The 7,607-nt window shown below is 43.1% G+C and overlaps 1 protein-coding gene and 2 long non-coding RNA genes across 3 annotated transcripts in view; 1 reads left to right on the top strand and 2 right to left on the bottom strand.

The window, feature by feature from the left end:
* The window catches only part of LOC310757229 (uncharacterized protein), a 141,096-nt gene that overhangs the window by 50,777 nt on the left and 82,712 nt on the right, over positions 1–7,607 (bottom strand). The gene's annotated exons all lie outside the window — the stretch shown is intronic.
* LOC310755835 lies at positions 941–2,127 on the bottom strand. Its single transcript, XR_014544572.1, has 2 exons — positions 2,000–2,127; positions 941–1,516 (listed from the first exon to the last, which is right to left on the bottom strand). It is a non-coding gene; the product is annotated as an uncharacterized lncRNA (long non-coding RNA).
* On the top strand, positions 1,559–5,387 carry LOC310755834. Its single transcript, XR_014544571.1, has 2 exons — positions 1,559–2,692; positions 4,067–5,387. It is a non-coding gene; the product is annotated as an uncharacterized lncRNA (long non-coding RNA).

Raw genomic sequence — 7,607 nt, 5'->3', positions numbered from 1 at the left:
TTTCCTGAAAGCTCGAGTTTTGTGGTGATCGCTTTGAAATGTAAGGCAGGCCCCTGATTTTGACTTCTCAATCAGTCCACCACCTTTCACGTTCAAAGGAGATGTCCTGTTTAATGTGTTATCACAGCACTTCGGTAACCAAAAATCAAAGCCCCTGAACCGAGTTAAGACTTTTAACAGACAGTGTTTCCACATGGGGATCTTATATCACAAAGCAGGTCGTTCAGATCTGATCTTTCCATGTAAGTGCTTGGTCAATCAATTTCCACACATTTTTGTTTTTTTCAGATGGCTATTTATTGCTTTTTAGTCACGCGCCAACCATACCAATGGGCAAAGCTTGACGGAGTGTATACGAGTTGTATTTTTCAGTTTCGCCAATCACTCCTTCCCTGTCTCGGCTATCATTTTCCATTCTGGGCATATGTACAGGTATTTCTGTATCTCTGTGTACACAAACCTTTGTTTTTCTAAAAAAATAAAATTGCAGCAAACATTACCAGCCTTATCCAGCCAGTTGATCTTTCACAAGACGCTTGTGCTTTTTGTGGGGGATGCAATAGCTATTCCAATATGTGTGGTTTTTGGTGGTTGTTTTTTAATGTGATACTGAAGTCTTATGCAAGAGTGCAAATGTGATAAAGTGTATTTAAAACACACATTTTTAAAAAAATCAAATTTATGCACTGCTGCAATAGTGGTTGCCCAGGTAGTCCTCCAGTTTTACTGTGCAGATATCTTAAATAATATCTCCTGTGAACTGGGCATGTGTCAATCAGTGGAAGTGGATTTCTTTCCTTTGGTGCTGGGGGCCAGTGAAAACAAAGGTTGTTCTCAGGTGATGAGCAAACAGAAGTTGGGTGTGGCGAGATAATTTGAAACGTTGCCTCACATTACAAACCGCCCACTCCCCCAAAATGTACTATTTTTACTTATTGGGTTTTTTGCAGCAAGGAGAATTTTTATTAATTTCTTTATTTTTAAAGCACAGGTTGGTATTTTGATGACACATAACATCGTGCGGATTCTGCAGAAGGTTTGTGGACATGAGGAACACGAATTTTGCAATAAACTTCCCTCTGGAAGCATTCAAACTGTACAGATAACTTGAAGGGGGGAAAACACTACCCAAGTCACAAGATCACACTTATGATGAATGGTGTGTTGTTCCTATAATAAAAGATAACAAAACGATAGTTTACAGAAATGGAAAAGTTACAAATTACTGGTAATAGGAAAACTGATTTATGATCACTCAAATGAGGAAATGGATTTAATTATAACCCAGGACGGGAGGACCTGTACTTTGAACATAACAAGCATGAATAATGATCCGTTAAGAATAAACATATAGGGAGCAGGATGTGTTCTTATAGAGGACAAGGTAGATTGTAATTTCAGAATGTTCATTAAAGCTTCGGCTGACTAGAATGACTCAGGAATGACTTTACTAATTCCACTGGATAGACAGGGGACCCAGGGAATCAATTCACTGAGCGACTTCCCCATTCTTCCCCTCATAATTATTGGCCAATATGTCAAATCTTCTTAGAAATCTTCTGCTCAAGGTATATTATAAGATTACAAGCTTTGTGTTATTATTGAACCCATGGTTGAGTCCATATGCGGTTGTAGGTTGAATTGAACGACTGTAATGTGCATGGGTGTCAGTGAGTGGACACATATGGTAAAAGGTAAAGGACCTCTGTCCAGTAGAAGGTGACTATGGGATGCGGCGCTCATCTCCGCTTTCAAGCCGAGGGAGCTGCTGTTTGTCCACAGACAGCTTTCCGGGTCATGTGGCCAGCAGGACTAAACAGCTTCTGGCACAACGGGACACTGTGATGGAAACCAGAGCACATCGAAATGCCCTTTACCTTTCCACCGCAGCGGTACCTATTTATCTACTTGCACTGGCATGCTTTCAAACTGCTGGGTTGGCAGGAGCTGGGACAGAGCAATGGGCGCTCACACTGTCGCAAGGATTCGAACCACCGACCTTCTGATCGGCAAGCACAAGTGGTTTAGATCACAGCGCCACCTGCATCTCTGGACACATATGAACAATAAGGCACTGTGCAGCCTGCCAATGTACACACTGAAATGGCTCATATATTTGGGGCGGTTGATGATATTGTTGAGCTATTCAAATGTTCTTTAATCAAAATAATACCATTAATCCAAGGAACAAACACTCTCACGTGGTGTTAAATCAGAGAAGAGCCTGCAGTAATTTGTAATTGATGAAGTGCTGGGGGAGCTTGTCTTGGGGCAGGTGGTCCGCCTTGGAATTGAGAAAAGAGGCATTAACTGTGTCCTTATTTCCAGCTGTGAAATGTTGCAGGGTGTGTGACACTGAAACCTCCACCTAAATTAATTTTGAGCTGCCAGGGAATGCTAAGTTCTTCTTAGAACATGACTCATCTCTCCCTGTCTTCTCCAGTTAGGCCGACTGCTAATAGGAAAGCCAGGATAATTGTGAAGCATGAATATTTCAAGACCCTCAAAATGGCAGTCTGCTTGCCTGAGGCAACTCCTAACTGCCAAGATCTTTCCAGCGTGTCAACTGGCAATGTTTGCTCCTCCCTCCCACCAGAAAAACAGCAGCAGGAACAAAACTGTGGGATATGAACAGCTAAGGTCAAATGTGGAAAGACGAGCCTGTTGAACTTCCCACATTTATTTATTCATCGTACGTTTATTGCTCCCTGCAGCCATATTCCCATGGGTGGCAGTTTACAAAAGGGGTGGTTTGTCTCCCTATCCAGACTCAAGTTTTTCTCCTTTCCTTTGCCTCAGTAGGATAAAAAGAGAGCCCTGCTGGATCAGGCCAAAGATCAATCTAGTCCAGCAACCTGTTTCAAAAAGAGGTCAGTCAGATGAATCTCAAAAGCCCATAGAAGAGTCTGAGGGCAACAGCTATCCCCTGAGGCAACCAACACGATGTCCTCCAGATTTTGATGGACTCCCATCATCCCTGACCATAGTGGGGGCTGACGGGAACTGGACATCAGGTGGTCTTGTAGGAAAGAGGACAGGAACAAGCGTAGACTTAGTTGGCTCTGTCTGTCATTGGCTCTGGCTCCCCTCATGGTTGGCCTCCATGTCTTCTTCTCCACCAGTCCCAATGGGCACCAGGCAATCCTGGGGCATTAGAATATATCATCCTCTTTCTCTTTTATATTTACACCTTTACCTCTTGACTCGAGAGAACTTTTAACCCCACCATCTGAGTCACCTTTGTTTTGTCTTGGGGAAGTTCAGATTATTTCGTTTTAGATTACAGGAGACTTTTGATGATGACAAAGCTTTGGGAGCTGTGGGTTAAAGGCATCTTCTAAAACGAAACTGGCGGAAAGCGCTACTTAGTCAATACAGATTTTACATCCCACTCAGTGTGATTCAGCACCAGGGAATTCACAGCTTGTCTTATTTTATTATTTTTAAACTACCCTAGGTGGAATTTTCAGGCAAGGAAGCCTGTCAAATAATTACTACTTGGCGAGTTGGCCGCGCAACATTCGAGGAGACAAATTGAAGGATGTGGCTGGGGAACACACATTTGGTTAATGTTCTGGTCCTACATGCATTCTAGGTGAAGGAAGGTTGAGGAATGAGGGGTGATCATTGTTCAGCACATTATTGTACTCTGATTGTTACCTACTTTTGAAAATCGATGAAATATTATTTTAAAAAGGATGTGGCTCCTGAAAGCCTCCCTAAATTATTAAAAACTACTCAGCTCTCCCGCTCTCCCAAGGGCCAGGCCTACAATTCTTGAGGTTTGTTCGCACACAGATTGTGGTTAGGGAACTTGCTACCAGCCTGACAGGCTTTCCTGGCAATAGCATCTAGGGCAGTGAGTGTTAAGCTTCAATCCACCACAATGCCCTGGTGTGCCCTGGAGTCAGGGGCATTCTGGGAAATTGAGCAGCAGCCAGACTTGGCCACCCAGCCCCTGGTGGGGTATTAAAACAGCAGTGCGCCCTGCTAGTGGTGGGTCCCTGGCAGCTGCACAAAGATGTGATGTGTTGATACCAGCCTTGTTTTCTGGAATGTTCCACAGGGCTACTGAATGGAATCAGAGCAGGGAGAAGATCTTGATGGTCTAGGAAGGCTACATCTGCTCAGTTATCTCAGAAGCTCCTCACACTTCGCACAGTAGCTATCCAGTGCCTAATTTCTAGAAAAATTAAATATGGATTTTATGTCTGACTGCAAGCAGCGCCTCTCTGATTTGGATGCCTTCTGCCCCCTAATCTCTGCTGTGTGGCAACTCTCTAATTTAGACAGTGGGAAGAAAAGTGCACTTCACATCTGCTCAGGATCACTTCCAACTCTTCCGAGGTCATGATGTGATAGGGTCCAGCTCTGGCATGGAAAACAGATTGTGAGGCTGAGTATCAGAACAAATTAAGCCCTTAATGCTCTCCCCCAACATCAGCTGCAGCTTCTGGCTCAGAGAAATTGGAACCTATTTACTTCAAGTATGGCAAAAACATGATCTGAGGACTCATACAGGAAGAAATAAAAATAGTGCAGTAGCTTTTCCATTTGTGATTCCAGTTTACCTGTCTAAAAGGTTCAGTTGTGCGTGTCCTTGTTCCTGTCTCACATACAGAGCATCCCTCATGCCACCCACAACCAGGAAATTATTCTGTCTGGCAGGTAGATGACACTTCACACCTACAATCTTGCCTCTTGCTCCCTGTGAACGTTTCAAGATATCATGTATGTCAGCCTTTGCCAACCTCCTTCCCTTCAACCTCCAGATGTTTTGAACTACAACTCCCATCAGCCATCTAAAACATCTGGAGGACACCAAGTTGGTGATGGCTGTTCTGTGACTTTACATGTTCAAACCTGAGTAACTAGCCTCTGTCTAGATGAGGGTGTTAAGTATGACTGTTTAATGCACATTGAAATTGGAGATATATAATGTGTCTATATGGTATATTGTGAAGTATGGTTGGAAATTTCCATGAAGTTAGAGAAGAGCCTACCTGGTTAATCATTAGTGAGCATGTATCTGTGGCTTAGTCACAGGGTCATCAGCTCACAGTCACATGAAAAGGATTGTATTTCAGGTCTATGCATATGCTAACTCATAGGCATCCATGTTGGGTGCCGTGTCTCTTTGTTCTAAGCTGCTGAAGAGAATGGATATGATTTTCTCTCTCCCCAGCAAAACAGTCTGAGGCTGAAAGAGACTGCAACGGATAATAGATGGAGCTCTGATTTTAGCTCAGAATGCAAGTTATTTGTAATCTAAGTTTTTATGCCTCGTGCTGTGAGTTGTGTAAGGAATAAGCAACTAAGTGAATGTAATTTTATTTGTTTAAAATTGTTTACAGTTAAGTTCTGTGAGTAAAGCTTTTTGAACCGTATTTTTGGACTGGATAATTTTTATTTCAACACAAGAGTCAGTTTTGCTCATCCAGCAGTTTCCACATGCATGAGATTATTAGAGGGTACCAGACTCACTTTTATCTAGCGGTGGGGGAGAAATTAGATTCAGTTAACACTTAAAGGTACAGTACCAGAACAGACATCACAGCCCTTTCACACAAAAATCTACTCTCTGTCTGTCAGTGGCTTTCCAGAGATACAGCCAGAGGTCCTTCCCATTTTTGACCCAATATATCAGGGATTGAATTTTGAGATAATCTGTGTGCAAAGCATGTTTCTTTTACCACTGAGCACAGAAATTCACCAGCAGCAATAGGCTACAGAAGAGAGACAAAAATGCAGCGATTTGACACCTGCAAGAAGCCGAGATATCAGTTATTGTATCTATATCTACTAAGGTAATACCATTTCAAGATCTAGTAAGGTCAGCCACTTAGGGATGGGCAAAACTGTCAACTTCTGATTATCTGTTTCACATTTTTCCAGTTTTCAGCTCTCCACATTTCTGTATCTCTCTCTCTCTGTGTAGTCCTTAGGAAAACTCACCACCATTTTAGCGCAAATATTTCCTAATGCACACATTTACCTTATGCAATCTTGCTTAATAAACACATTTTTTGCAAAGCAACTTTCCCTAATATAATACATTTTTTAATATTACTTTTTATGAAGATGTGCGTTTTTATGCACACTTTATCTGGTGTATGCATATTTGAGCATATTTGGCTGGAGAACTGCACTGTAAAATTCAGAGGAGCGTGGCTTGCGAAAGAGAGTGATTGTTAAAGGTGAAGCAGGAGGGAAATGAAATGCGCAAAACCGACGCACAGTGATAATAATGTACTCAACAGTGATGATTCACAAGGCACAGGCATGAGCTAATAATCTCTCAGTTTAGTCCCTCTGAACTTCCTTTTTTTCACACACATACACCCACACCCAACAACTATGTCTATATGAACTTATAGCCCAGAATATAAAAATTCATTCAGCTAATGAATTCCTAACTCTAGCCTACAGAATTTTGCCATAATATATTTGTTAGTCTTTAGGCAGTTCACAAGCATGTAAAAATGCAAGTAGATAAATAGGTACCACCCCGGCGGGAAGGTAAACGGCATTTCTGTGAGCTGCTCTGGTTCGCCAGAAGCGGCTTAGTCATCATGCTGGCCACATGACCCGGAAACTGTACGCCGGCTCTCTCGGTCTATAGAGCGAGATGAGCGTGCAACCCCAGAGTCGTCCACAACTGGACCTAAGGGTCAGGGGTCCCTTTACCTTTACCTAAGCTGCCACAAGGATCTTTGTTGCTTTTGCTGCAAAAAAATAATTTACCTGACTTCACTATTTACAATTCCTCCACTTATATGTATATATGTGAGCAATTTAGGACATCATGCATCTGATAATGTGAACTCTAGTTCACAAAAGCTTACATCATTATAAACAATCTGGCCTTTACGGTGACATGAGACCTTTTTGTTCTGTTTGCCCTTTTTGTTTGCATGGGATAATTTCCAGCTTTGAAGTTGCATCAGTTGTACAGCCTAAGCAACATGTTAGATGCAACAATGCAGTGGAATTTAACCTAGGGCTTGCTGATCAGAAGGTCGGCGGTTCGAATCCCCGCGACAGGGTGAGCTCCCGTTGCTTGGTCCCTGTTCCTGCCAACCTAGCAGTTTGAAAGCACGAAGTGCAAGTAGATAAATAGGTACCGCTCTGGCAGGAAGGTAAACGGTGTTTCCATGCGCTGCTCTGGTTTGCCAGAAGCGGCTTAGTCATGCTGGCCGCATGACCCAGAAGCTGTGCACCAGCTCCCTTGGTCAATAAAGCGAGATGAGCACCGCAACCCCAGAGTCGTCCGCGACTGGACCTAATGGTCAGGGGTCCCTTTACCTTTTTTACTTACTGACTTTACTGTAGAATTGCCACTCCTTACCCTGTATAAAGTTAGTGAACGTTGACAGGTGGGCAGGACCTGGGCCCGAGCAATGGGAGCTCACCCCGTCGTGGGGATTTGAACCGCCAACCTTCTGATCGGCAAGTCCTAGGCTCTGTGGTTTAACCCACAGCGCCACCCACATCCCACAAGTCAGTAAGTACCTATAGTTTATTTTGAACTATGGTTTTAAGTTGCAGCAGTGCCTTGGTTTACAACCACAATCCGTTCCGGAGGTCCGGTTGTAAACCAAAACAGG

This window comes from Podarcis filfolensis, assembly GCF_964270895.1.
Source record: "Podarcis filfolensis genome assembly, chromosome: 2".
In the NCBI taxonomy this organism is placed as follows: Eukaryota; Metazoa; Chordata; class Lepidosauria; order Squamata; family Lacertidae; genus Podarcis; species Podarcis filfolensis.
This window is presented reverse-complemented; position numbering and strand designations above follow the sequence as displayed.